The sequence below is a fragment of the Miscanthus floridulus genome, chromosome 12, assembly GCF_019320115.1.
Source record: "Miscanthus floridulus cultivar M001 chromosome 12, ASM1932011v1, whole genome shotgun sequence".
Lineage (NCBI taxonomy): Eukaryota > Viridiplantae > Streptophyta > Magnoliopsida > Poales > Poaceae > Miscanthus > Miscanthus floridulus.
The window spans coordinates 57,030,800-57,037,614 of record NC_089591.1 but is presented as its reverse complement, the minus strand read 5'-3'; the positions used below and the strand labels follow the sequence as shown (position 1 = coordinate 57,037,614).

At 43.4% G+C, this 6,815-nt stretch overlaps 1 pseudogene; it reads left to right on the top strand.

Moving 5' to 3' along the window:
* The first annotated feature begins 3,436 nt into the window (after positions 1-3,436).
* On the top strand, positions 3,437-6,813 carry LOC136495931 (probable GPI-anchored adhesin-like protein PGA55; annotated as a pseudogene).
* The last annotated feature ends 2 nt before the right edge of the window (positions 6,814-6,815 follow it).

Sequence of the window (6,815 nt, the reverse complement as noted above, 5' to 3'; positions counted from 1 at the left end):
TTGGACTTTGGGGTTTTTTTTGGGGTATGAGGAATGCAATTTTTATTAAAATTCTACTTAGATCCATTAGCTGATAATAGTTAGCTAGCTAATAATTCAGAGCTAAGAATTATTTGGATCCATTAGCACAAAATGTTAGCAGCTAAAGTTAGTATTAGTAGATCCAACAGGCATGTTAGTTATTAGCTAGGAGGATTCTATTAGTTGGTTTAGGAGTTGCTAATAGAGACTAACAATTATATGCACATTCAGATGAATCCAAATAGTCTCCTACTAAAAAATAGCTAGCTAAAAGATAACAGCTGTTAGCTAGTTAATTTTAAGTGGTATGTATCAAACAAGCCTAGCTAGCTAATTATTAGCTGATTTAGCCTTTTAACTAGTGAGATAAATGTTAGTTGGGTATTTAGCTAATCAGTAGTTAGACTTGTTTGGATAAAAAACTAATCATTAGCAGATAACTATTTGGTTCCTTTGGAACAAAGAATTTTCATAGGAAAAGCATATGATTCTTCATCCTAATATCCTATAGGATTTGTTATTGTAGCACCCTTGGAACATAGGATTGTGGCATAGGGAAAATACAGGAAACTTTCTTTTGGTGCTTTTTTCACATTAATTTTATAGGATCCAAAACATCCACTCAAGCTCATGTTTTCATTCATGTGTTAAAAAAAAATCCTGCGTTTTCAAGGAGCCCCTAGCTAGGTGGTGGTAGCCTGGTAGGTCGGCCCCATGGTGCAGTGACGATGCGACGTGGAGGATGGCTATTGAGTGGGGTCAAGACAACAGTGTCCTAGGCTCCTAGCTCGCTAGTTTAGCGCGGGCGAGCGACTATGACAAATTCAACGGGGGTTAGAGGAATGAGCAATTCATGGGGAGGTTAGAACTGAACAAAGAAAAGCAACCCAAGGTGGAAGATGAACAAATGTCCTTGGTTTTGGTTCACGATGGTGTGTAGAGGTCATTGATTTCACTCAATTAATTATAGACATACCCTGAAAAAACGGAGGCACAGTTACTTTTTTTTTTTTGAAACAAAGGCACAATCACTATTACGCGATACATTTTGGGAGTTGAGTACATTGCGTGGAGTCGTTGAATAAACAACGGTAGTCTCATCCCATTCGATTAGCAGTTTACCAAGCCTGATCTTGCAGTATCCCGTAATTCATGCCACTTCCTTGCATTGCAGTTCAGTCCAGTCTCTCCTGCACTCTTCATCCAACCTCATCCGGCGCCCACCATCATCACCACTTTTCGGGTTTGGTATTTCCCGCACGCACGCACGCAACCAACGTACGCGGGCCACGAGGTGAGAGTGGTGGTGGACACCCAAAGCCAAGCAAAGCGGAACGAAACGCAAAGCTAGCGGGGAAGAAACAACAAAGAACAGTTCACAAGAGGAGCTGGGCTGAGATCGATCGATCCATCCCCTTCCACACCGACCTCCCACCGCGTCGCTTAGCGCTCACCACCACTGCTCCGTCCCGCGTCGCGCGTCGCGCCCCGCGCCGGCGAATGCTCCTGCCCTCCTCGCCGCAGGTGAGCTCCTCCCAATTCCGCCTGTTTCACTCATTCGCTCACTCTCCTCTCTCTCTCTCTCTCTCTCTCTCTCTCTCTCTCTCTCTCTCTCTCTCTTCTCTATCCCGGTAATACGGGAGATACTGGTGGCTGGAAAACCTCCCTTTCTTTTTTTTTTGGCCATCTTCCTTAGATCTTTTCTTCCGTTTTTTTTTGGTAACCTTTCGCCGCAAAATTTGTGCTTCCGAGTCTTGGATGCGCCGCCTTGTTGCGTGCTGCATTGCTTGTGGGGGTAATCCTGTTTCGGTGATGTTCCTGCTGAGATTTAAGGCTGCATTTGGTGCTTGTGGGTTCAGTCTGCGAATTTTGGGGGTCCAATCTCTGCGCAAAAGGAGAATCTGGAGATCTGAGCGGAGTTTATGGATCGCCAGGTCCGAATTCCCATCGCTGCCGGCGTAAAAGCGCCGCCTTTGCCTTTGCCAGGCTCCTCCCGTTCCTTTCCGCTCCCGCGCCCGAGAATTTATTGCTCGAACGCGCGTCCCGTCCGCCGTCCGTCAGCCCTGTGCAGGCCCAGGCCGCGATGCCCTCTGACGAGCAGCCCGGCAAAGACGCAGGCTTTGCAGTTTAAATGCTCGAGCTAGTATTTGCCTGCAAGATTCCTCCCCCCCTCTGGCGTTTCTCTGCATCGCGCGGTTGGCCGGCTCTGAACTCCCCTCCTCCCGTGTCCCGTCCGCCGTTGCCCGTGCGGTCCTCGTAGTCGTGCCTCTCGATTGCTGCATAGAGTTGGCCTGTTTTCAGCTGCGTTTCTGCTTGGAAACCTTCGAGTTCATGGTGTTTTTCTTCTGCAAGAACTGCAGACTTCGGTAAGTGGTTTCCTTTTGCTTTTGCTTTCGGAGAGTTCGTTTAGGGCTTCAGCATACGTCTCATTGGTTTCCATTCTTCCTAGTTTTGTACGTCTTCTCGTCTTTTTATCATCGTCTCTCTGTCTTTCCACCGATTAAATTTGCTGAGAAACAAAATTGGGTCTTAAAAAAATGTGCCACTAGTGGTAATCTCGTTACTCTCACTGTCGCCACTGCATCGTTCTGTTGTTGTCGTAGACTTGCATCGTTCTGTAGTTGTCTCACTCACCTCTGAGCTCTGATTAAGTTAATACTAGTTCGAGCTTTGATATATCCTTATCCCATAGAGCACAAAGCTGCGTGCCTTTTGCCTTCTCTCCCCTCTGAGCTGTGAGGTTTAGTTTACCACTGTATCTGGCCCCAAAAAGTGCAGGCTTTAAAAGGCTTTTCGTGCTGAAAGATTCCTTTTGATCATAATCATAGATTTGTACTAATTAGTTTTCAGCTCGGTGCATTTGCTTATGTTAGTACCTCCTGATCTTTGCTACATTCCACTTTTCCATCTTGCCTGTTGCTCTGTCACCATCGTTTCATATCGTTGGGCGTGCCGGCTAACTTTCTTTTGGTTTCTATAAACAACAACAGCGCCATGAGATGTGTTCTGCTTCCCTTGCACAATGTACTGTATGGCCTATGCCTGCAAAAGCCCAGCTTTAGGCATGTGTGTTTTCTCTGAAAGGACAGCATCTTGCTACAGCGATATACTCTGAGTCTGACGTCGTGCCCGAGTTCAAAATTAAGGCTTGAATTTTTTCAAAAATTGATGCTGAGACCTAGGGGCACCCCAAAACTCTTCAAACTCTGGTTACCTATATATCCACCCACCACTCCGCTAGCGGATGGTACCAGCTAACTGTCGTGCTCTTGTCTTTCAGTTAGACTTCTTTAGGCTTTATAGATCTCAGGTACAAGCCTACTGTAGTTGGTAAAGTTTCATTTTCTTCATGTCCTTGCACTTATATCCTTTTTTGTCATAACTAATATTTTCAGGACTCTCTATCAATGTTGCCATGCTCAGAGGTCGCGTTTATGATCAGAAGAAGGCAATGATCAACCTATTCGACCTCAGCTGCAGGGATGTCTAGCACGAACTTGCTCACAGATCGAGCTCGTACAGATGGTACATAAGTTTCTTCCACTTTGAATTTTTGTTGCAACTTGCAAGGCTGTTGAGTGCAATGCTCTACAAGACTTGATTTTAATTATCTTCTCTACTGGTGGAAAATAATACATTTCTAGAAGTGGTACTATTTGGTGCTGGTGAGATGCAATCTTTTGCAATTGGCCTGGGACAAATTTTTCCGATGTCCTCTTTTGTGTGGGACTAGATGGCATTGGTGTCTTGTGGACAATGATTCCTTTGCACCATGTTTGCCATTTTTCAATCTAGAAGATGACATGCTTAACTTGTCTTTTTCTTCCTTGTTTTTCCCCTTCTTAGATTAACAGTGTTCAGAGGTTCTATTGCTCCTTTGAACCTTGCAAGGACTGATTCTCAAAACTGAAATTGCTGTACGTTCTGCTTGGATATTTCAGGTTCTCCAGCATGTAGAAACAAGCAAGTTGTCAAGAGAACAGTTGATTCTGCTAAAGTTTATGCCAATGATAAAGTAGTAAGTAACATGTCGTGTCTGTTACTACCATTTTCTTTAGGTGATTTTGCTACTAAATTTCATTGAAGTGATACATTTTTTGTGTTCTAATAATAAGAATATTGCTGCAGGGAGCTAGTAACTGGAGCTCATCAAGAAATAAATCAAATGCGTCTCCATTGAATGTGGCATTAGAAAAGGAGATGCCCAAGGAATTGGAGTCAAAGAAGAAGTCACCAAGTGTGGTTGCTAGATTAATGGGACTTGAAGAAGATCTACCTGGTCAAGAGCCAGCATTACATTCTGCTAAAAGAAATGTGAAGAAAAGACAGCTTAAATGGGAATTTGGTCGAAACAAACAATCTCCATCAACATCAAGAGCAGTACCATTCCAGTATGACAACATGCGACAAACCCGTAGGACCCAAAGAAACAGTTGAATTTAAGGATGTTTATGAAGTCAGTGAAGAACCATTGAGAACATATTATCTTCAGGACCAAAGTTTTCCTAGGGAAATGTCTTCCAGGAGCAAGAGGGACATAAGGATGGAAATTATTCGTCAGAAGTTCATGGAAGCAAAGCGTCTTGCTACAAATGAGAAACTCCTCCATTCAAAGGAGTTTCAAGAAGCTGTTGAGGTTCTAAGTTCTAATAGAGATTTGTTTCTTAAGTTTCTTGAGGAACCAAACTCTACTTTCTCAAAGCAGCTAGCTGGACTTCACAGAAGCCCATCACCACCTCAGACAAAGCGTATTACTGTGTTGAAACCAACTAAATTTGTTGAGAGTGAATGCAGAAGGGAAATCAGAACACACAGAATAAATGAAGAAAATGAACGTGTGATGCGGAGGACACACCGGAGATCTCATTCAGCAGAAGTTACCTTATCCCAGTCAACTAGGATAGTGGTCCTGAAGCCTAGTCCTGGCAAGCCTAGTAGAACAATGGCCAGGCTAACACCCCAAGCAGCCCCAGCTCGGTTGACTGAGCAGATAGGTTTTTATGGAGGTTTAGAAGATGACAGTTACCCACCAGATGGTCTACATCGGCAGGGATGAGTCTTTATTATCTTCTGTATACTCAAATGGCTATGGTGGAGATGAAAGCTCTTTCAGCAGATCAGAAGTTGACTACATTGATGAAGAAGATGGTAACCTAAGTGACTTGGAGATCGTTAGCCCAGTATCGCGGCATTCATGGGATCACTTCAAAAGATACAACAGTCCTTACTCAGGTTCAACTTTTAGCAGAACATCACGGTTGCCTGAGTCATCTGTGATCAGGGAAGCTAAAAAACGGCTTTCAGAAAGATGGGCGTCAGTAGCATATAATGAGACCAACCAAGAAAAGATGCAATTACCAAGAAGCTCAAGCACTTTGGGAGAAATGCTTTCCCTTCGAGGAGTCAAGAAAGAAGTTGGTGGTATGGGTTCTGTTTCAAGTAGTCGGCCATGTGATGCTGAGAATGAGATGACCCTGCAAACTACGTGTATAACTGCTCTTAGAGAGAATGAAGGAGATGGGCAGAGCTCTCCAAAGTCTTTAGCAAGATCAAAATCTGTCCCAGTGTCATCGTCCATGTTTGATAACATAGCACCAAATGCCCCGTCATCAAATTGTGAAGGCTGTAAAACACCAAACTCGGCTACAAGGTTCAGATAAAGCAAAGTCATCATTCAAAGGGATAGTTTCGAGTTTTTTCTTCCCTAAAAGTAAAAGGCAGTCAAAAGAGAAAATCATCCTATCTTCTAGCTCTGATGGGAAAGTTGAAGTCACTTGTTTTGGCAGCATGAAACCACAGGGTGGCCATAATATTGGTGCTATGCCATTTTGTGAGGACAAAGATGATAGTTCTACTACTCAAACAATATGTTCTTCAAAAGTAGGCACTTAAATTATTTCGCTATGCCCTTACTGTTCTTTTTTCTTGTTGCTTTGATCATTTCTGCTATAATTTTCTGTGACTGTTTTTTTCCTCAATACGTTTTATTTTTGTTCTCTACTTTTGTTATCCTCAGTAAACTGACGATGAGACATGCTGCAGGATATTGTTTCTATTGAAGTACCTATTTCTTCCGCCTGTCCAAGTGAACATCTTGATGGATTTAGATCAGGTGGTCTGAATGGTAGCTGTGATAAGCCTAGTCCTACTTCAGTTCTTGATGTATCATTTGAAGATAGCAACATTAATGGATCTGAATCATCAAGAAGCTTTCCTTGTAGCAATGAGAGTAAGTCTTGCTCCCTCTTTTGACTTGTGCGTTTACTATTGCTTCCTTGTTTTTATACTAACTACCTCTTTTATCATATCCTAGGAATTGCCTTACGATCTGATGCAATTGACTCTGTCACACGAACATTATCATGGGAGGATATGAGCTCACCTTCACCTTTACTTGATTTGACAAACTTAACCCCTCTCTCGAGCGTGGACAATGATGAACTTGAATGTGTTGCCTTTGTACAAAAGATTGTATCATCTGCTGGGTTAGGCGATCTGCAGTTGGGTATGGTCTTCACAGGCTGGTACTTGCCTGATTGCCCTCTAGACCCTGCATTGTGTGACAAGTTATTGGACCGGAAGGAGGAGGCTGCTAAGTCAAGGGAGCGAAGGTCGAACCAAAAGCTTCTTTTTGATTATGTGAATATGTCATTAGTTGAGATTGGCCATGAGACCTTACTATGCGCCTATCCCTGGAGGCAAGCGTGCTCAATGGCCTGGAAGGAGACCCTTCCTCAAGCTTTGGTGGAAGAAGTACCACAGCGTATAAGGGACTGGCTCTATGGATTAGGAAA